This window comes from Mirounga angustirostris, unplaced genomic scaffold (genome assembly GCF_029215605.1).
Source record: "Mirounga angustirostris isolate CCGP_5_RB_7025 unplaced genomic scaffold, mMirAng1.0.hap1 SCAF_13, whole genome shotgun sequence".
Lineage (NCBI taxonomy): Eukaryota > Metazoa > Chordata > Mammalia > Carnivora > Phocidae > Mirounga > Mirounga angustirostris.
Window position 1 is genome coordinate 71,823,057 of NW_026991721.1, and position 23,636 is coordinate 71,846,692.

Sequence of the window (23,636 nt, forward strand, 5' to 3'; positions counted from 1 at the left end):
GCCAAAGCATGTCGACCACACAGTGACATTAGCAGTAAAGCACAGGCCTTTGAACTCCAAGCGCAGACTGGATGAAGCCAGGTATCTGAGCTGCAAGCCACTGTTCTTTCCAGGGCGCTCCACTCTGAGCACCTTCTGGAAGAAGTCTAACACCCAGCCCTACCCGACATAGTGGCCCACACGCTTCAACCTTCATCAATCCTGGTGTGGTGTCACCTGCGTCAGCCACATGTACACGGAGCCAGGCTGGTCAGCGACCTCCATGACAAACACACAGAACCCAACCCTAGGACTTCCAGAGGAGAGAGGCACATGAGCAGATGGGCTTTCTGCAATCAAGTGGTGAGCACGGGCGGGGTAAGTAAGTAACCACAGATCCCAACAACCACTAGCCAGAAATCCTAGAGCTCTGAGTCTCAGGGTCCTAGGTTCAAATCCTGTCTCTGAAACTACTTAGTCTCTGTGATTTGGGGCAAGCAACTTTGTTTTTCTAGTTTTAGCTTCCTCATTTATAAAATTAAGGAGCTAGAAAAAAAGGATCCCATAGTGAATGTACTTAAATGCCACAGGACTATATATTTAAAAGTGGTTAGTGAAAGGTATATTTCATGTTATATATATTCTACCACAATTTAAAAAAATAGGTTGACATTTGTATTTTTTAAAAAAGGATCTTACAGATTCCTAGTGAGGATTAAATAAGAGAGAGTGGCAAGTTCTTACAGTGTCTATCACATATTAAATCCAAATCTATTTATTATTTATGATATTTTCAATAGTTTCTATTATAGAGACAATACATTTTAAAAATTTTCCTGTTATTCCAAACTCCAGTGATAATCTTCGAGATAAAGTTTTTTTTAAAAGATTTTATTTATTTATTTGAGAGAGAGAGAATGAGAGACAGAGAGCATGAGAGGGAAGAGGGCAGAGGGAGAAGCAGACCCCCTGCTGAGCAGGGAGCCCGATGCGGGACTCGATCCCGGGACTCCAGGATCATGACCTGAGCCGAAGGCAGTCGCTTAACCAACTGAGCCACCCAGGCGCCCGAGATAAAGTTCTTTATAGTGTTTCTCCTATGCATGGACATTTCTTAAATTTGGAATGTAAAATTTACATAACTCTATAGTCATGACCCATTCTTTTCTGCCTTACCAGTAATTATAAAAACAATTCTCACAACAACATCCAGAAATAAAGGGGCTTTGTCCCAGGCGGGGATGAAAAGACACATGAAACTTGAGACAAGAACAAGGAACTCATGTTGAACGACTGGAGACACTTGCTTCCAGTGCCAGGATAGATAGACCATTATGCCAAATCCCCTGCCACCTGTTCTTCCTTTGCCCATCAAAGTTCACCCAGAAGGTCATCACTCTGGGGGATGCTGACCAAGCAAGCCGAAGGCCATGTGGGAGCTCTGTGGAAGGTCCGCACGTGTCAGGCTCAGAGGGACAAAGAGCCCATGTTCTTGCTGCCCCCAAGGAGCTCTTACTGTGACCAGGGGAGATGGTGCAGGCAATTCATCCCAGGACCCCTGCATCCCAGGGAGCAGAGGAGGCAGGAAGGCAGCGGGGAGGAGACCCAAGAAGGGAGATACTCATTCCAACCATTTCATCCAACCCCCAGGTGAAAGATGAGACAAGTGAGGCCCAAGGAAGCCAGTGATGTCCCCAAGGCCATAGCAAGGAGACCAGTCCCAGTAGACTGAGCTCTCAGGGCCGTGGGCCTAACTCACTGCTCAGGGCCCAGCAAAACAGGTCAGGGCCTGCATCTGGTAGATCCTGCCCGTCAACAAGCATGCTTGGGGCTTGTCAGCGCAGAGATAAAGCCCCCCACCCCCCAGGGCAGAGGACAAAGGAGCTCTTTCGTAGGAACAGCCTGTCTGGCTCTCACTCCTAGGCAAGGCTTCTGCCTCTCGCAAGGCCAGACTCCAGACTTTCTGGGGGTGCTACCTGAGTCAAAACTTCCCGCAGTGTCTGGCAGAGAAGGCTGCACCATTTAAAAGGCAGAATTATCATCTCACCAAACACCTTGTTAGTGCTCATTTTCTAGCCAAGAATAGACCTCACAACTTTGATTGTGTCTGGGTGTAGGTTTTTGGCGGGGGGGGGGGGGGGGGGGGGCGCCTGACGGGAAACGAGTGAATGGTGCCCAAAGGCAACTCCTGGAATCCTACAGAAGAGCAGCTGCTCCTGGCCCTGGGGGATTCTATTTCCATCTCTGCTCACACTTCTCAAGTGCCGCTTCCCCAGGGGGTGACAGTGCCTGGGGCCTCTGAGCTAGCCTCCCTGACTGGGCCACTCCCGGCATTCCCCTAGCAGGTGGAGGCAGGGAGGAGGGCCTAAGATCAGGCCCACCCACGGCCCACTTCTCTGGGGCCCCAATCACAAACATGCCAGGCCCTTTCCTCCTGAGGCCCAGAGAGGAAATTAAATGTCAGCCAGATAAAGAGATTTCCCTGCAGCTCTGATGCCAAGAATCCGAAGTCTGATTCCCCCAGCCACCCTACAAACCGAACGGGCACAGGCTTCAGACCCTCAGGCCGGGCGTGTTGAAGACACACCACTGCCCGAAGTCCCTCTTCGGTGACATTCAGATGGCAGGCCTCAGTGGTTTTAGGGCAAACAAGAAGAAGAGCATGGAAAACTTTGCAGGCCAGTTACAGCGTGGGCAGCAGAGACCGCCGGCCCCAGGCCCCTGGGCAAGCACATAGCTCACTCGGGCTCTCCACAGGTCCTTCTGGGCATGCCTCCCTGCCCTGTATTTTCAAGGCCAAATGCGGCCTGCTGCCCAAGGGAGCTGACTTGACTCTTTTCACAGCGTAGTGACTTTATCCACAGAAGGATCCGGGGAGCTAAACACACTGCGCTCACACACTGACCTCAGCATTTTCTAAATCTGCTGGGGTGATAAACACCTTCACCAAGGCCTAGCGTGCACCAGGCAGGCCTCGGGCTCGAGGAGAATGAGCGGTTCCCAGCAGGCCCGACACACACACTGAGTTTCCCAGCACTCCCAGGCACCCCCCAGCCTGGTCTGTCTACTTTCTCTTCTAATATGTTTGTGGTTTCAGTGTGGGGAAGTGGGTGGGTCAAAGACATCTAGAAAGACCTAGGACAGGAAAGGGCAGTGGATCAAGGGTCAACAGAGCACTCACACTTGAAAAAGAAAGCACAGAGAAACCGTTGCTCCACTCCATCTGGGTGGGGTGCACATCATCCTGCGATGGCCATCTGAGTCTGGAAAATTCCCAAGATGCGCTGGGCACTGCCAGACCTGCTTCAGTCTGTGCTCACAGCCCCAACAGCGGCTCCCGTCCCAAGAGAGCAAAAGGCCAAAGTCCTCCAAAAGACTGGCCAAGAGCTATGACAGTCCTGGACGCCCTCACCTACCTCCCAGCCCTCGCGCTCTCCTGATCTCGCACGCGCGTGCCCCAGGAAACTCATACACAGACCATGAACTATAACTACTGATTGTCCCCCCTCACTAGAGAATAAACCCCCGAAGCACAGGATTTTAGCTTCTTTTGTTCAGTGCCACGCCTTCTGCCCAGGTGCCGTCCATGTCCCTGCTGGGTGGCTCTATCCCTGCCAGGCCCCCAGACACCAAGCTCACGCATGAAACTTGGCTCCCAAGAATGAGGCGTCCTTTCCCCCCTCTGGACCTCAGAGGCCTGGCCTGCTTTGGAGGGCTCAGGTACAGGCTTCTTCGTGGTCAACTGGCTTGTGGGAGCCAACCAGCAGCAAACAAAGGAGGGACCTCAAATGAACTTGCCGTCATACGCAAACACACAGGCACACACTCGTGTGCGGACATCACTCCCTGAGCAGGGCAATTACAGGTGAGCAGGGGCAGGAACCAGCAGAGACACCAACGGGGGGCCAGCACCACCAGCAACGTAACCGGGCAGAAGGTAAAAGCATGAGCGTTGGAGCCAGGCAGACCCGAGTCGGAGTCCCAGCCCTGCCTCACCTTGGCCTGTACTTGACTTCACCTCTCTGTACGTCAGTGCACTCACCTCACAAAGGCCTCGGGAGGGGCCGCTGGCAGACTGACGCTAAGCACCTAACACCCTGAGGTTCTCTTTTCCTGCACCTGGAAATGGGCAGTGCAGTGCGCGGGGGGGAGTCTCACCCCACAGAGGAGGAGAGCCGGACCCCATCTCTGCTCTGAAACAGCCAGTGTGGCATGGGGAAGGCACTTCACCTCTCAGGCCCTCGCTCAGCCTCCTCAGAAACAAAGAGGAATAGTTGTACTAAGGATCCCCCAATACTCAAGTCTATCTAAAAAAAAAGGGGGGGGGAAGGCCTCAGCATTGGGGCTTTGGGGTTTCAGAGCAGGAAGTCTGGTGTAAGCACAGAACGTCACAGCTGCTCCCTGCCCCCCAAAGGTTCCCTGTCAAAACCTCCTGCTTTCACCCCTTCTTTATTCCCACAACCCCAACTGATCCCAAACTGGCTCTAGTCACCTACTGATCTCCTGACACCCCTCTTTCTAATCACTACACTATTCACATTTTGATATTTAGCAAATGTAATACGCACTCATGAGTTTATAAACATTTATTAAGGAAAAGGGACACAGAGCATAGTTACTTACCGAGTACTTACTAGGTAATATGCTGAGAGCTTTATAAACTACTCTCCGTATCTTCGCAACACAATACCTCACAACAATATGCTGTGAGGTAGCTACTGATATGATTCCTGGTTTACAGATGAGGAAACTGAGGCCCAGAGAGAAAATACAACTTTGCTTAAGTCGCACAGCCATAAATGGCTAAGCGGAGGCTAGAACCCAGCTTGGCCTGACCCTAGAGCCTCTGTACCACTCCAGGCTGACTCCTCCATCGCGCCTTCTCTCTGGCCCCCTCTGAATGGCAGGTAAAGAACACCGTCAGCCAGGAATCCAGAGCTTCCCAAAGCCCACTGGACAGTTCAGCCTGCAGGGACGGCCCAGGTGAGCCCAGTCGTGCGGGCCTCTAGATGCCTCCTCTACCAGGTCAGGCCCCTGGAACACCTAAGAAACCATGGCTTCTCCCCAAGGCACCCTGCTAAGAGACAAACCATCAAAATATTCCCACAACAAGCCAGGACAAAGGGAGACTACCACACTGCTGGAGGAAAAGATTCTTCCTTCACCATATTCCTGGAGGCTCTTCCAGCACAAGAAGGTTGATTTTCCAGCATGCAATCTTTAAACGTCCTCCCAGTTCAGCTGTCCAGCCTCGAATCCCTGCCTCAGCAACGCAGAACTGACTGGTCTCAAGGTGCTGCTTACACATGCTTGCCTCCTCCGGGAGAAGTTCACAAAAATACTCCGGCAGGTTAGGCCAAAATTCAAGTGTTCTATTAGAGTATGTAGCCTCTGGGAGAAGCGGGGAGAATGCGACACCATGAGCCCTTGCTTCCCGTGCCACCCTGAGAGCCCTGGTGGCAGGACACTCACGCCGCCCTGTGCACAGTGTTGGTCCTTGAGCGCTCGGCTCCTTCACCCTCCAAGGTTACGATGAACTTGGCCACTGAGATCCAGACACCGAATGATGAGTCTCGCGGTCTCACCAATAATCAATGAAATGCCCACTAAGCCTATTCACTTCTTTCACCCAGAAGAATGCTAACCCATGGAGCAATGGGCAGCCTCATACACCACTGCCAACTTAAACCAGTACAGTCCTTGAGAGCCCACAGTGGGGGTGCCCCTGGAACAGTTTAAATGAGTAGCACCCTGGGGTGCCCGGGCGGCTCCACCAGTTAAGCGTCCAACTCTTGATGTCGGCTCAGGTCATGATCTCAGGGTCGTGAGATCGAGCCTCGCGTCAGGCTCCGCATGGGCATGGAGTCTGCTTAAAATTCTCTCCCTCTCTCTGCTCACCCTCTCTCTCTCAAATAAATAAATAAATGTGTAGAACCTCTGACACACCAATTCCACTCCTAGAGAACCACACGCATGTGTACCTAGCAATGTATACGTACGAAGACATAATAGCAAAAGCAATGAGTTGGTTTACACGTCTAGGAAAAGCGAAAAGCAGGCCAACTCGTAAATTATGATATATCTATACTATAAAATATTGAGAGACAAATACGAGACAAATTAAGAGAGAAGAGCTACATGCATGAAAAGATCTATAAAATACATTAGGTGAAAAGACAAAATAGTGATACGGTATATAGGGTGGAATCAGTTTCTGCTTAAAAAGGAAATAAAACTACATGCATTTGTGTCTAGATGATGGACAGTGGATGGATAGGCAACAAACTGCTTAAGACTGGTTACTTCTGAGGCCCCAGCAGGGCTGCGGCCTGTGGGGGAGGGGTGCTGGGGGGGGAGGAGGATCTTACATTTTCTATCATGTAGTTCCACACTGCTTGGACGGGAGGGTGGGGCGGAAGAGCATCACGTACTCATGTATGACCTATAGCATTTCGGAGAAAAGCAACTGAACTCATAAAACAACCACAACAACACCGGGTCTTGCTCTGGTGTGGAACTGCCCCACCCGTCTGTGCAGGTTTTGGTGCCACACTCCAAGGTCTCCCCAAGTTCAATTTCCAAGCCACGGAGGACAGACTGGATTGGGAGCAACAGGGAAGAAGGGAAACATGGGGGGGGGAAGCCAAAGAAAACTTTTGTAAAAGTTCTGTGGAAGCTGCCCATCAGCTGAACCCACCCCGAACCTGCTGGGCCCCAAACCTCACTATGCTAACACTTCCCCTCCCCTCACCCCCACAGGACGAGAAAAGAAGAGAAAACGCAAATTTGAGAGAATTCCTTTCTTCCAACAGCAGAGGAGAGGCGAGCAGAGCTGCTCCCAGGGAACCCAAAGCAGTGGCCTGGCCAAACTCCAGCCTCCCGCCCACAAAGCCCCCAGGCTCCCAGGAGCGCAGGGAGGGTAAGACCCCCCACCCGCAAACCCCAGGCCCACTCCCTGGAGACCCTCCACTTAGGCAAACGGCCGAGCATCTTTTCACGCTCGTGACAGAAATCCAAACTGAACCAGTGTACAAATCAGATGGTTCTGCCAACAAAGCAGCAACAATGTGGGAAAGGCAGAGATAAATCAATGGCAGCCTGGCGCTCAATATATGTTTATTCTTTCTGCTTGCCAGCAGTAGCACTTCTATAGATTCAAATATTTGATAAATATTTTTTTGCTTCCCGGTAATAATTAAAACAAACACACACATGCAGCTAAACATAAAGCAAAGAGAAAACCAACAAACGGGCTTTGCATAGGGCATAACGTTCAAGAAGCATGCACGACAGCTAACATCCTCAGGCAGAAATGTTTTCCCAGGAAACAGGTACCCTGTTCGTGCAAGAGCCAAATTCAACGGGCCCTCTGTCCACAGCTCGGGCGCTACCTAAAGGTGCTCTCAGGGCAATGAAAAGTGGTTACATCTTGGGAGGGAAAGAGGTGACCATCCAGCAGAAAGCGGGGGAGCTGAGTCTTCTGCAGTGACTGGCGGCAGAGACAGCTGTGACTGCAGATGCCGGGAAGCAGACAGGCAAATAAAGGGAACCCCTGGCCTCCTTGCAATGAGGATAGAGCCCAGATAAAACCGGAACCTGATCAACTGGCTCAGCCGAGTGAGAAGAAACCATCTAAAGGGCATGGGTATCATGCAGTCTGGAAGACGGAAGCCGGAAGCCCAGGCAGGTTTATTACGGAGGCTGGCAGTGAAGGAGGGAGAGGGCATGAGACCAGCAGAGCCCTGAGGTGGCAACAGAGCATCCTATGACGGGAACCCGTGGACACTAGCCACCAGGACCGACCATCTACCTTGGCTCTGACTCTGCTTCACCTGAGTTTGGTGTGCCCCCCTCCCCAGGTCTGTACCCTTCAGGCGAGGGTGGTCTCATCTCCTCCCAGGGCTGGCCACCTCTGTGAATTCAGCCACCACCACTCCCATTTCCTGGCCAGCCGTCCCCCCATGGTGGGGGACCACAAGTCACCCTGACCTCGAGGCACATCACCTCTTGGGGAAGAGCCAGAACTGAGGACCACACCCCCTGGTGGGTCCACTGAGTCCATCAGGGAACAGTGGGGTGCAGACTCCACCCCAGGGAGGTTTCCTTCTCTGAGGGCCTTTTCCCCTTGATGCTTTTCACTTGGTCGGAATGCTTGAACCAGCATTTCTGAGGAACGGTGTCGGAGGAACCTGAATCAATCCTGTGAGATGCTCCTGGAAAAGGAGAAATGATAAGGCTAGGAGACAGGCAAACAGAGGGGAAGCGGCTTCCAGGTTGTACTTGGGCACCTTTCCCTAGCCGTCAAAAGAGACCAAAGAGGCAATTTCGGTTTCTGCAGAGGCTGCTTTCATTCTACCACGAGTCAGAATGGGGGTCAGAGCTACAGTGGGAGGGGTGAGGAGAGACAAGCATGGGTTGGATCTGGCTCCTCCTTCTCTCAGCTCCGACATCCAAAGGGACAAAGCGCGATCCATCCTGACACATCCCCATTTGCCATCACCACGGCCACGGTCACAATGTCTCCAGTTCAAGCCCTCATCACCCTTCCACGGTGCCAGGAACTCCAATGGACTCATTTCTCCAGTCCCAACCTCCTATCCCACACGGCCCACTCTAAGACACAGATCTGACCCCCTCTCCCTTAATGAAAACCCCCAGCCTACAGGACAGAGTCCAACCCCCCGCAGAGCACGCAAAGCCTCTACCTACGCGGGTACTGGAGTCGCAGAGGTCACGGCGGACACTCAGACTAACCCTTTGCTGGCTACGTGGACGCACGGGTGTTCAGGTGCCCACGTCCTCAGCTGTGCATCGAGGATAGCACAATCAACCAGAGCTGCTGGGACGATTACATCAAAGTTGTAGACAGCCTCGCTTCCCAAGAACCATGACGGTGATGTCTCTACCTGTCCCTCACCTCTTCATAATGAAGGACTAGCCATGAACTCAGGGCCAAAGAAGGCACAGTAGAGATCTACACATGCAGGGACATCGACATAAAAATTAGGCGACCAAAATGTGAAAGAAACCAAAATCAACTTATTATCAAAGTAATGCGAGAAGAGGGAAGGTATGGGAAAAGAAGGAAAACATCACTTTGGGGAGGAAATGTTTCTAAAATATATAGCTCTATGATTTTTTGGACTTCATTTGTTCCAAAGATTAGGAAGATTATATTTCAAAAGTTCACAAAGGAGATACTTCTATTTTTTTGGAAAACTCTTTCTTAATTAATATCTTCAGAGAACTAAGAAGTACTTTTATAGGCTGACTGAATCTTAATAAAATTCTCTGAGAAATTCTGGCATCAGTCACAACAAACACCCTCTTGGAATTTAATTTCCTTTCCAGCATACGACTTACTACGGAAACTCATTTATGATACCACCACAACCAGTCAAAATCTGCCTGGAGGACAAAAACTTCAAAGCCCCACAAGAGAGCCTTATAGGATGGGATGGAAACTGGCCCCATACTCAGCCAAATCCTACACCTAACCGAGATTTCCCCACACCAAACTTTCCGGCTTGTACCGCCAGATTCCACTCTTCCATCTCCTACCCAGCCCTTAGCCCGCCCTGCCCTCCCACCTTACAATGTAGCTCTTCCAATGCCTCCTTCCAGCTAGAAATGCCCCCAAACTTGGTATCTTTCTCCCTGCCCAACAAAACGAATAAAAAGGAGACAGAGCACAAAATGGGCAAAGGGAAACTAGCCTTACCCATCTTCAACTTTCTATCAAAGACAGTCCTTTCCGGCCTCTGGTTTTGTTCTCCCTCCTTTTAGATGATGGCAGGGCCTGGAATATTCACCATGAGCAACGGCCACTGGGGTAGGAAGGCAAAAGCTGGAAGAATTATTCTTAAGTACAAAAATGTACCCTAAAAGCCTTTTCTCCCTTGAGGCCAATTCCTACTGGAAGACAATCAATCCCATTATCCCGAGTGCCTGTGGGCAAGGGGAGAGAAAGGGGTGAACGCCAACCTTCACTGAGCACCCACCACATATCTCATTTAATATAAGGCAGTGATCCTGATCTTACATATGAGGAGAACAGGCTCAGAGGGGCCGGGGGATGGGCTCAGGAGGTACACTGAGACCTACCGGACACCCAAGACTCACGGACTCAAGCGTCCAGTATCCCCAAGTGCTTACACTAAAATATTGCCTGGGCTAGAAAATACTTCACAGTTTACACATTGCTTTTCATATACATTATCTCACTTACTACCGCAACCCTGTAGGAGAGCTAAGAATTCCTTTTCCACTATTACAAAAAGGCTATCTGGCTTCAAAGACCATCAGCAAGTTGTGCAAGCCAGCTGTAACACTTAACAGTTTGTTTCCTCAGTGTCTGATAGGGTGGTAGGGACTCAAATAGTAACTGTTATTAGCATCATAATTTTCACTAATTTCATAGTCCTAAGGGAAAGTAAAATTTACACACACAGACGAGCACACATATAGATACACTACAGACATTTTAAAGATTCAATCTAATTAGTTATGCCTTTACGTGTTGGGGGAGGATATAGTTTTCCCACTTCAAACTCAGAGATAACCACTAACTGCAGCTTCCAAGAAACTGACCAAAAAAGGATTACAGAAAATGATGTGGTCAAACCCAATATGGATTTTGAAAGCTAATGGAAGAGAACAAAAGGATAGGAGCATTTCAATTTGTGATAAAATACAAAAAAAAAAAAAAAAAAAAAAATCCTCCTCCCCTTCTAGCATCATGGCTTCATCGTTACTGTGCCGTCTGGCCTGGCCATGTCATCTCAACTCGGGGGTGCCCCTCGGCATCCAAACAAGAGAGCCAGCAGATGACCTGGAAGTTCTAGTCAGAGGCCGCCCAGGGGGTCTAGGGAGGAGTGGCCACATTATTACTTCAAGTTATTTTTAATGTGCTGCATCTAACGAACCGTTTGCCTATGAATTACACTCACTTGAAAGGAAACCAGGGAAGTTCAGAAATGCCAGATGCAACAGGAATCGGCTCACAACTTCTCAAGCCACAGGGAAAAAAACGACAGAAGTGTGGTGGTACAAGGATCCCAGGACCCGTCAGACAGAAGGAAATCTTTAGTACAATGGCAATGAGAGATCCTGGGGGTGTTCTTCGAGTAAGGCTGCACCAAGACCAAGCCAACCGAGCATCCACTCCAGACTTGAAGGTTAAAACGAAAGAAAAAATTCAGGCCTGCCGGTAGGATATACCTAATTTTTTCAAAGCACAATTAACAACTTTATAGTCAAGATTGCTAGACAGCCATGTATACTGATGGCCTGCACCACAACAGTATTCATGCTATAAATCTAGTACCAATTACTATTAGTTTTTTATTTTGTTTTGTTTTTTGCAATCTTTCTTGCATCTTATCTGTTGTTAAGTCCATCCTCATTTCCATAATTATCATCGGCTGATGTTGATGTCATGTGACTGATTAGTCTCACAAGGAAAAAGATTTCAGTCCCCCTCAGAAGCTGACTCTTGCCTCCACCAGATTATCTAGTTCTGTTTTTATACCCCATTTCAGAGAAATGGAAACTGAAGGGCCCATCCAAGGTCATCCTCCTTGCTCATGTATCTAGGACTAGAACTAGGGTTCAAAAGGCCCAAGGTGTGGGCCTCCAGCCCCATCGATGTCGCAAATGACCTGGCATACTTGTGTCCTGAATACAAAGTTTACTTGAAAAATGAAAAAAAGGCCAACATGAGTCATCGCTGTTGTCAAGGGGCACCACATAGGCTGTTCTAATAAAGCATCCAGCTTCTCCAGAACCACTTGTTTCTGCAAAACGAGCCTCAGCCAGGGAATAAAGGGCCATGTCTTATTCCCCTTCAGAATACCCAGGACCCTGTGAGCAGCTGTGCGGCTGGCCTTTGCGGACCTGCTGGCCCAGCCCAGGGAATCCCTGACATTTCCTATGCAGAGGGACTGGGGTGGGTGGGTGTGGGAGGAGGTCAGAGTTGTGCTTTCAGACAGCTCCCTGCGGCAGTCAGGATTTCATACAGTCCAGTCCTGCTCACCCTGGAACCCCTAACTAGCTCACCCACTCAGGGATCCCCTCCTCAACTTCCCCAGGACAAAAGCACTGCAGTGTGGGAGGTGAACCTGACGGATGGGGAGGGGCGGGACCTGACCCAAGCGGTGGAGGAAGCAACGCTCAGCTCCCTCTCGCACCCCTTACAGAAACTCCCCATCCGGTCTTCAGACGCCAGAGGTGACCCCAACTCTCCAAGCCTGACCCCTCTCTCGGGGTCTGCCCAACGGAGGCGGAGAGCAAGCAAAACCCACTCCCCAGCGCTCTACCCCGCCACCGGCTCGCCTCCGGTCCCCAGCGCTCGCCCCCGGAGGGCCTCCCTCCTCACGCGCAGGGCCCCCCGGCCGGACACTTGCCCACTGCAGTCGGAGAGCCGGAGCGCACCCCCTTTCTCCCCGTCCGCGGAGGAGCCGCGTCTCCCGCCTTCCCAAACGGGGCCCTCCCGGCCGCCCCGCCTCCGGCCCGGGACCCCCCCCCCCCACCGCGTCCCTGCGTCCCCCGGGGTCCGCCCTGCACCCGCACTTCCCGCCCGGCCCATGCGGGCTAGCGGTCCGCCCCAACTTTTCCGGCCGCGGCCCCGTTCCCGCAGCGGCGGGGATTCCCGTCCCGAGCCGCGACTGGCGGGCGGGCTCGCGTCCCCTCGGCCCCCGCCCGCCCCGCCGGCACGAGTTGCGCTCGGGACCGGCTCGGCGCCCGGGCCTCGGCCGGCAACCCGGCGCGGAGGCGGAGCCGGCGTGGCGGGAACCGCGCTGTCCCGGCGCGGGCACCCCCGCCCGGTGCCCGGCGCCCGATCCCCGCGCCCGCCCGCCGCGCCGCGCCGCCGCGCCGCTCCCTGCCCACCTGCCCGCGGGCGCCGGCGCCGCTCACCTCCTCCCGTGCCGCCGCCGCCGCCGCCGCCACTGCCGGGAATACGTGGCAGTGGCCGCCGCCGCTCGTGCTCCCCGCCTCGCCTCGCCTCGCCTCTCCTCTCGGCGCCCGCGCGGGCGGCTCCGGCGCGCTGGACCGCAGCGCCAGGCGCCCTCTGCCGCCGGGAAGCCGAATCCTCTCGCCCTAACCCTAACTCGCCCGCCGCCCCCGCCCGGACCTCGGCCGCAGCCCACCGCCTTCGCCCCCGCCCCCGGCCCCCGGCCCCCGGCCTGGCCCGGCCCCGCCCCCACGCTCGCCTCCGAGCCGGTTCCGGTCCCGCGTGCCGGGCCCGGGCCGCCGCCGCCTCCAGGGAGCCTGCCCTGACCACCCAGCCGCTAGGCGCCGCCGGTACAGGTCATCCTCGGGCTGACACATTTCCTGCTTCTGGGACTGCGTCGCCCACGAGGCAGTACAGTCGGAGGGGGGGGGGGGGGCAGCCAAACACCACGTCTCTCGCGTTCACCATTCTCCCCGCTAGGGCTAGGTTAGCGCCCTGCCTGGATTACCGGAGTGCGCAATAAACACTTGTTGAGGGAGCGAAAGAGTGAATGAATGAGTAGAGATTTCTGCAGCTCTCCACAGGAGGCTTTTAAACCTCAAGCGGACGGATATCTTGACCTGGATTTGTTTTTGTAAATTACACAGGCACGTGCTTGGCTTCGCTTGAATAAATAGGATTCACAGTTTCCCACCTCAGACCAGCACCGAAGCCGCGCAAAGCCCACAGCTAAATGTTATTCGGGGCATTTAGTCAAATAGAGTTAGGTTTTGGATCTACTACTTACAAGCCGGGAAATCTCCGGAAAGCTAATCTCCCTGGGCATGGTTACCTCATCTATAAATTAAGAATAATAAAATCTTCGTCAGATGCGTTGTTGTGAGCATCAGATGAGATCATGCGTTGTATGTAAAGCGCTTTGCCCAGCTGCCCCCCCCCATACACACACAAACGCCCTGTAGACTGTAGTATCTAAAATGGTCGCTATTTTTTTTTAAGATTTTATTTATTTATTTGATAGAGACACAGCGAGAGAGGGAACACAAGCAGGGGGAGTGGGAGAGGGAGAAGCAGGCTTCCCGCCGAGCAGGGAGCCCGATGTGGGGCTCGATCCCAGAACCCTGGAATCATGACCTGAGCCGAAGGCAGACACTTAACGACTGAGCCACCCAGGCGCCCCTAAAATGGTCGCTATTTTTAGTATTATTACTGATCTAGTAGTAGGAAAAACTACAGGCAAAATGTAAAAAAAAAAAAAAAAAATGGCCACCTTTCACCTGAGGACAACCTTGTGGGACTGTCATCTGCCCAAGAGGCCTCTCCAGTCCCTCCTCTCCTCACCACCAAGAATTAGCTGGTGTTGATGAGTTAAAGAGCTGTAGAGCTTGCTCTCCTACCGGGTGTTCAACCAGCATTTCTCTGTCTTAATTAAAGAGTCTTTATTTTATTGCAAAGGCAGTAAATAGTTTGAGTCCGCCCTCCCCCAGCAGTCTACCCCCGCCCCCCCCCCCCCAGCAGTCTACTGCCTCCTCCTCTTCCCTTGGCCCCTCTCTCCACACCTGGAGGCCAATCTTTTCACTTTTGACTGTCTGCTTCCAGCTCCTCACTTAAAGCAGCAGTGAGGAAAGTGTCCTGGCCTCAGATGGGACTGGGCTGGAATTCCAGCCCATCCTCAGTGGGCTTTGGGCACCTCAGTCCCCTCGGGGGTGAACTGTAGAGACTAACACTTATCTGTGGCATTGGGAGAGAATTGGTGACCCAGTCTCTGAGTGAAGTCCCTGGACCGTAGGAGTGTTTAATAAAAGGTATCTGTTGATTATTTTAACAAGCATTTAGGGAGCATCTACTGAGTGGTACAGGTGCTGGAAGAGTGAGGAAAATAAGCATGGGGGAGGTGAGATGCCTGCCTTCAAAGGAGCTGGAGTTCTAGGAGATGAGACAGGCGGGTACCTACCGACACCCGTACTAGGGCAGAGGGATGGGGGGACATGTGTGCCATTAAATATGAAATGAGCAAGCCTCAAGTTCCAAACTGGGGCACTGGTATTACCGTGTGGCTTGCTTGAATTCATTATAATTGTAAATGGCATTTTCCTCTAAATATTATGTACATAACTTCCCAAGGCCACTGCTAAAAAGTAATGAATAATTTTATGAGGCAAGCAGAGCCATTTGATGTAGGATTCAGCCCCTTAATAAGGTGACTCCAAGTACTTCCTTATACTAGTAATAACATCTATATTGCATCTTTGTGAAAGCACCATAATTTATAAGTTAAAGCTCCGTATCTTGCAACGCATGTCTAAGAAGGGAAGTTCACACGTTGTTGCACTAATGACCTCTAGTGAATCATACCTCAGTACCCATGGCCTTGCTGCAGCCCTCTGGGGGTGACCTGGGCTAGGTTATGTGACATGCTTGGGCCACTGGGACGTAAGCAAACACTGAAAAAGCAGAGACGACTGATGAGCCCTTGTGCCTTGTGCTCGCTGTCTTGGGATGCCGTGAAGGAAGTGAAGACAGGTGGTGGTGAGGATAGGTCTGTGGAAGACATGCCGTGCTGGGTGCCTGTGCGACCCTGGGAAGGGGACAAGGACTCACACTCAGGATAGATGAGGAAACACTGCCTGGTGCCTCAGCGATGTGCCCTGTTGTGCTGTGCTGGGCCGGGGATAAACCGTATCGGCCATGAAACAGGAGGGGGAGGCCTCCAACAGGGAAGTCTGAGCGCCTCGGAGCGTTTGCAGAAGAACCCTCAGAACCCAAACTGGGTTCGTGACCTGGCTGCAGCTGCCAGGAACAGAGGTCGGCGGAGTTGTTCATAAACCTGCTCCCTGGGCCGCGTGCATGCCTGTTGAGTGGTCTCTACAGCAGGAGTCCCAGGTTCATCCCCTTGGGGGGCGTGGGCGGGGTCTGTGGAGAGGTTTTGGCCATTCAAAGCCAACCCAAGAGTCATAAGAGCAATGCAAAGCTAAATGTTTTCCTCTCTTGTATCAGTGAATATTATATTTGTGATAGTTGGGGGTGGGAGTTGATTTTGGTCATTTCTTGGCAAAATGAAAAATCAGCAACCTCAGTTTCGCCCCCAACCGTTTTTGTACCAGTACTGGTCCGTGCAAACTGGAAGCCTCAGAAATGAGCGGTTTTCAATCTCAGCCACCTGGGCAAGCCCTGCAAGGTCTCAGCAGACTTAGTAGCCTGTCACTCAGTCTACTGTTGTTGCGACTATTGGTCCAGTCACGTGCACCCATCAACCTCTGTTTCCCTTCCTGCCTCGCATCTACTTGGCAGTCCTATAGCTCCATGGTTAGAACATGGGGCTAACGAGGCTTCACTCCCAGGACTTCATCTGTGCCCGTGGTTCTGGAGATGTCCTGCTGGGAACGAAGCCCTGGGTTTGAGGTCTGGTCAGTGACCACGCATGTGTGTGTGTATTGAGAGGAGTCTTTCTGAGGTCACCAAACACTGTTCTAGTGAAGGAGAGCCACTTAACCCTAAGAAGAGATACTGTTTTTAGTCCCTGTTAACAAAGGGGAAAACTGAGACCTCAAACATTCAAGTAAGAACTAGCTGAATACAGAGGTCAAACCTTTGGGTGTGAGTTGAACTTCAGTCTGATACAAATTCCCAGAAGCCTGACCTTCTGGAAAGACTTTTTTTAGAACTAGGCAAGGGGCGAAATTTATCTTCCCTAATCCTCGAGGGGAAAATACCCAACTTCGTATACTTGCGGAGGAGTAGAGCATTAAGTCCCAGACATTTGCATTTCCACCAGAAGCTAGCCTAGCCATTCCATCCACTTGGCTAGAATTTGAATTCTTGAGAGAAAACTACTGCATAAGTAGCAAGTATTAGAATAAAAATGTCTTTTTCTTACTGGTAGTAATGTCGAATGTATTTTTTTAAACAAAGACTCTGAACACCATTATACTTACTCAATTCTACGGTAAAGGGTAAAGGTAGGCTCGCGCACTTCCAGAAAGCTATCAAACCCCGTCTAAGGAAAAGTTTAAAGATCTCCGCTTTCATTTGTACAGAGTCGCCGGGGCACTCATGAAAAGTTCGACCAGGATCTTCGCGCTCACTGCCTCTGGTTTTGTGAAATTTAAGTCTGCAGCTAAAGGACGGGAAGGACTCCCTACATCTTCCCGCTGCCAGCAACCTGAGCAAACCCTCAAGCCAAGGACACCAGTGGATTCTTTCAATTCAGTTTCTTCACAACTTTCTCCCTGCCTGCAAATGTTAAGTTTCTATTTCAGGATAAATAAGAGCTTCATTAACTCGCCTGTCTTCAGGCTTCTCTAATTCCTTTAGAGTTTCATTTTTTTATCTTGTTTTGGTTTGGTTTGGTGTTTGCTTGGGAAAATGAGACCACACTAACACCACCACCACCCCCCCACCAGAGTCCCATTAAATGCGGAACAGTCCACATGGGCAGGATGGAAGCTCAGCTTTGTTCCGTAGGTTGTAAATAGTCCACTTCAGGTTTTAAATTCCAAACCGAAAAGCAGAACTTCTTAATTATCTTAGCTCTCCGATCCATAATCTCAAGATCTTCATCAATGACTCCTATACCAGCTGTCCCTTTTGGTCTGGCACACTTGTAACATCAAAAGGTGTTTCTGAAAAACTGCGTCCTTGTCCCCAGTTGAGCTTCGTCATTTTCAGAAAGCACTGGTATGGTTTGTAGCCTATACTTAACTTCTCCATCAGTCCACACATATTTACTGAGCACCTTATATGTGCAGGCAGTGTACTGAACTTTGTGGGTACAGAGGCAAGCAAAAAGACACGGTCCTTTCCCTCCCTAGAGAAGCTCACAGACCAGTGGAGAGAAAAATAAATATATAATTACAAATTCTGCTTAGTGTTTTGAAGGAGAAGACCAAGGTACTCTTAGAAAGTTTAGTAGAGAGACCTAGTTTTAAATTGAGAGGTCTGGGAAGATCTTTCTGGAAGTGACCATTAAGCAGAGGCTTGAGAGATGAATGGGTATTGGACCAGTGAGAAGCCCATTGGGTCCATAGCTCTCCTCACCACGGCTTCTGCATCTCTTAGATAATGACCAAGATGTGTAACTTCTCAGAGCCTCATTCCTCTCAGAGAAGGGTCCTGGAAGCCCTGTCTCCACACAGGCACTGGGCAGGGACAGCCCAGGGACTGCCTCCCCCACTCAGCCCGCACTCTGCTCTCTGAATGCCTGACTCCCCTTTGCAGCTCTAAGGTTCGCCTTGCAAGTAAATTCGACTTAGGTTAGCAGTGCAGGCGAGTCTCTTACCCGCTTCCTGCATGTGTGTGCCGTCTCTACATCCAAGCTGTAAACTCTTGGAGAGCAGATGGCTCTGTATTAGTCTCCTATTGTAATGCTCACAGTGCCTGGAAGAGAGCTTGGCTAGTAGCTGCTGCACCCATTCAGTGGGATTGCATTGTATCTCCGCATTCAGTAGTGCGACAAACAACTGATGTGAAATCACAGCCAAATTAGGTAAAGCCTCCATTAGAAAAGATGAAAAGAAGCTGGCATGAAGTGCCTAGGTGTGGATGTGCTCCCTGACGCTTGGAGGCATCACCTCGAATGGCTTTGACTCTGTTAGGCCATACTTCCTCAGCTCTAAGACTCCTCCATGGTAGGATGCAACATGGATTTAACTAGTTTACCTTCCTGAGAGTGAGGAGGAAGGCAGGGGGGCTGCTTTCAATGTATGCACATATTGAGAGGCATGTTATGATTTCAGAAGTATCAGAATGTTCCCAGAAAGTATGTCTTAGAATAAGGAAGGAAAAAAAATCAGGGACGGCTGGGTGGCTCAGTCAGTGAAGCGTCTGCCTTCGGCTCAGGTCATGATCTCAGGGTCCTGGGATCGAGTTCGACGTGGGGCTCCCTGCTCAGTGGGGAGTCGGCTTCTTCCTCTCCCTCTGCCCCTCCCCCCACTCATGCTCGCCTGATCTCTCTCAAATATATAAATAAAATCTTTAAAACAGTATCAGTACTCATCACTTCTTTTCATGGGATGTAACGTAAACTTTCTCTTTTGCCTGCCTCCTGTCCACACCATTATCTTTTCTCTTTCTTTTCTTTTTATTTTTCTTTAAAAACAATTTTTTTTGGGTAATAGTGCCTAAGATTCCTTCTGACAAATTATTCTTCCTCATTAGATAGAGTCTGCTGAAGTATTTAATCAAGGTGACTAGCTTTTCCTTAGTGAAGGGAAGGGCACCTGACCCAACTCAGTCCACTCAGACATGAACAGAACGTGGGACGATGATCAGAATGTCAAAAGCCTGGTCATGGATGGAGCTTACTCATCCTGAATGTCAGATGCAGATAAAACTGTCCAGAAGCTTCTTCCACAAAGACCCTTTAAAACTGCCCGGTTCCAGAGTTAGTTTCTGTTATTTATAGTCAAAGAATGCTAAATGGTTCAGTGCCCTTAACCGTTGGTACATCTAGAACTGGAGTTTTTAACCTGGGGTCCAAAGGCTTGGAAATGGTCTATGGATGGGCATGCGGGACAAGCATGATACAATTTTTCTATCTGTAGACAAACACATTTTTTTGGTGAGAAGTTCTGCAGACAGTTTTTGTTAGATTCTCAGAGGGATCTCTGGCTGAAAATAGATTAGAAACCATCGATCCCAGAGCAAGGGTTCTTAACTAAGGTCTATGAGTGAACTGGGGTGGGGGAAAATTATGTCTTTGTTTTCACAAACGTACATTCACGTTCCGTTTAATTATGAACACAAGCAACAAGCTACAGTATTGTTAGCAATACCTGTGACTTTGCCACCAGTAGAAGTCAGATATTTTCATATCACATTATAGTGTTGCAGACATCTCAAAATATAATTTACACCTCTCACTACTTTAAAATTATAGTGTTATTAGACCCACAGCAAGGTCTTGCTATTGAATGTGTTAATAAAGAAGCATATATAATTATTTGACCACCAAATACTTCAGTATTTATAACTGCATCTCAATAGAATTGGTTCCCTTTGCAATCCCGTATGCTTTATTTTATTCAGATCATTGTTCTGAGAAGAGGTCCAAGAGCTTCGTCGGACTGCCAAGAGGTCAGTGATACAAAAAGGTTAATAGCCCCCTTAGGAAAAACTTAGTAGGCCGGTCTCCTAGCCTTACCTATATTGATTCAAGAAAGCTGGGCTCTATCCTATGGTTCCCCCCGTTTCTACAACTCAACATATTGGCTCCCAGCATTGCAACCTCTGAATTCTGCCAAAGCAGCAGGCATTGCTGGCGGCCTAGAGAAACACACGGGCTCCTGTGCGTCATAGGAAAGGAACAAAAGCAAAATAAATAAGGAAATAAATTTTTTAAAGGAAGAGAAAGAGATCCGGAATAGGTAAATCCACAGGGACAGAAAGCTGATTAGTCGTGGCCAGGGGCTGGAGGGAGCGGACGTGAGGAGGGACTGCTTCATGGGGAGCACGATTGCTAATGGATGCAGGGTTTCCTCTGGGGGTGATGAGACTGTTATGGAAGTCCATGGAGGTGACATTATGCAGCACAGCCCTGCGAGTGTACCAAATGCCATTGAATTACACATGGTTAAAGGGTTAATTTTATGTTACGTGAACTCCATCTCAATAAAACATAACATAAAGTAATAAATAAGTAAGAGGAAACTCCATTATAAATTCACCTGGGAATTCAAGGTCCTATTTAGGGGAATAAAGAAAATAGAAAATAGATCCCAAGGTTTTATGATCTTTTGTTTCCCTCCTTGCCCCCCCACTCTACCCTCCCCCCCAGTTGCTCATGTACACTGCAATTTTCGATCACTTATGAAATTGCTAATGTGTACTTTAGCCTACACATTAAATTCCGGTTTGCACTTCTGCATATTAAAACACACCACTAAATACTCATCTGACAAGCTATATTTTAAACTTCAAACAAGGTTTTATTGTGCCTGGATGCATTTTAATATACCTACTAAATTTTAGCTGGAGTGAAAAATGGCTGGCAACGATGATTGATAAGGGAGGGTAGAGTCCCTCCCTTTCTATCCCACACATTCAGCTTCCGCTTGGGGGACCAGGGATCGGCAACCCCCACTGCTTGAGAGCTCCAGAGAACTTTCCGGAAAAGATTTCAGACATGATCTTATTGCCTCAAGCAGGGCGTGAGGGGGATCACCGCAAGCCTTCCCATTCCAGTAACCTACCGGGCCCCAGGACCTCAGTGCATCCCATTAGAGCTTTTGGTCTTTGCCTGAACGAGGTCAGAATAGGCTTGGATTAACTTTCCACAAGCCCCTCTCATAGCCTTCCTAATTCTTCTCTCTGCCAGGATTCTGAAATTCCTTTCCTGCTCACCGACCCCTGTGGCTGCCCACAGACTGCAGGAGAATGCCCAGGCAGCTCAACCCAGGAAGAGAAAACCAGAACTGACATTTTTTGAGGCAGAGATAGCACCCAGTGCTGGGTTAGGGCTTCACATCAGGTATGTCATTTCATTTTAGGAAGAGCACCACTGTTTCTTCATGGCCATTTGGGGGCTGAGGAAACTAGGTACAGCGTCATGAAAAGTCACACTGGTCTAGTCTGCACCACGTTTCCCTGCCACTCTTCTTCCCAACCTTTTTTCCTCTGCTGTTTTGGACTGTTCCGCCAGGCTCCTCTACTCTTCCCTCTGAGGGCAGGGACTGTGTCTTCTTCCACTTTGTATTTACTGCAGTACCCAGGAAGACAGAAACTGCTTGATTCTCTCAATCAGCAATAGATTTGCTTTTTCAGGCCCGAGCCCTGCACCTCTGTCCCAGCTCCTGTGCATCTCTTCCCTCTGTCCCCCAGGAGTCTGACGGGGCTCTGAGTCCTTCTCTCCTGCCTGCCCTGCACAGGTGAGCCAGGCTTCACTCAGAGCTAGAACCCTTGTAGCCAGAAGATGAAAAGGGCTCTTTTTACCCTTTACATGTCTAATGACATCATCCCTTTCAGACTTTAGGAAATTCATAGGAAATGAAGTATGGCCACTTACTCAGAGATTGAACAGGTGTCTGAAGGCTGCTGGAGTGGGGGGACGGTATGTGGTTCGTATTGGCAGGAAGATGAGGTGCAATGGAATCAAGCACCTACAGGACAGGACAGGGGCCTTGGGATGGGAGACATGGAGGGGAGACACAGCTGCCTGCAACATGTTGTTTCAGCGATGTTGGAAGACCCCCAAAGGTCTGCAACCATGTTCCCCTGAGCTTGTAATGGTTTCTTCTTTCCTTTTGTGTTCAGAATTCTTAGCATTTCAGTTCTCTGTTTTGGATTACGTGGCTTTTTCCCTGATGTGCCATCTTTCCTAGATGTACAGGTCGGGAAGATGAATGAGGGGTGGGGAGGTGGGTAATACCCACATGTTTTCTGGGAACATGGGCCCAGCTAGGGAAAGGCAAAGAAGACCAGAACGAGTTGCCTTCACTCAGTTTCTGCAGAGGACTAATTGTCACTTTGGGGACACTTTGACAGGTACAGGGAGTTAGGAATGTAAGACAAGGAGTCAAGAATAGGGTAGGAGAGTAAGGAAGAGTCTACAGGGGGAAAGGACTGATGGTGAGTGGGGCAGACACTGAAAACCCTTGACGCAGGTCCGCCTGACCGGTTCCCTGAGATGGACAAGCCCAGGCTGGCCCGGCAGCAGCCCGTGGAACTCCAGGCCCTCCAACGACAGGCTGCAGATGAGAATTCAGACAAGCAGCTGGGGCCAGGTGGAGCCACAGAGAGATGAAGGAGCAGTCAGCCAAGAACCATAAGCAAGCAGGAAGTTGGAATGAGTGACATCATAGCTTCCTGCTGTAGGACAAAGCCCCAGCCCAGCATTTGTGGGAAGGGAAGGGAAGTGGAGGGCTGGCCTCGAAGAGCCAGCTGCCCCTGCAGCAGAGGGACTGACGGACTGAGCCGTTTCTTCACGGGAGATCCAGGTGCAAGGTGGGGCCTGAGAATCAGGAACAAGGCAGAAGCACCTCGAGCCGTGTGAGAACAAGGTCTTCAAAGACAGAGGCACCAGGGTTTTAAATATTATTATTTTTGTGGCAAAAAAAACACAATATAAGATGCACCATTTTAACCAATTTAAAGTGTGCAATTCAGCAGCATTAAGTACATTCACAGTGCTGTGTGACTTCATGGCTATCTGGTTCCAGAATATTTTCATCACCCCAAATGGAAACCCCATACCCATTAAACAGTCGCTCCCCACCCCCAACCCCTGCCCCACCAGCCCCTGGCAACCACACTTGCTTTCTGTTTCCATGGATTTGTCTGTTCTGGGTGTTTACGTAAATGAAATCATACAACCTGTAACCTTCTGTGTCTGCCTTTTTTCATTTAGCATGCTGTGGAGGCACATCCATGTCATATAGCAGGTGATGGTGAATTTTTCTGTGTCCACTTGACTGAGCCATAGGGTGCCCAGATATTTGGTTAAACGTTCTGGGTGTGTCTAGAAGGGTGTTTCCGGTTGAGATTAACATTTGAGCGGATAGACTGAGAAAAGGAGATTGTTCTCCCCAGTGTGGGTGGGTCTCACCCAATCTGTTGAAGGGCTGATTAGAACAAAAAGGCTGAGTAAGGGAGAATTTGTTCTCTCTCTCTCTCTCTCTCTGCCTGACTGTTTTCGAGCTGAAGCATCAGTCCTTTCCTGCCCTTGGACTCAGATCTAGACTGGAACCTACATCATCAGCTCCCCGAGTTT

At 50.1% G+C, this 23,636-nt stretch overlaps 1 protein-coding gene across 18 annotated transcripts in view; it reads right to left on the reverse strand.

Annotated features, from left to right (window-relative positions):
- Positions 1-13,298, reverse strand: part of SMCO4 (single-pass membrane protein with coiled-coil domains 4) — a 98,204-nt gene extending 84,906 nt beyond the window's left edge. For 4 of the 18 annotated variants that reach the window (XM_064577129.1, XM_064577132.1, XM_064577135.1 and 1 more), the window contains exon 1: positions 12,895-13,112. The gene's annotated coding sequence lies outside the window, so the exon portion shown is untranslated. The other 14 variants (XM_064577140.1, XM_064577143.1, XR_010407022.1 and 11 more) reach the window with 13 other exon arrangements.
- Between the last annotated feature and the right edge of the window lie 10,338 nt (positions 13,299-23,636).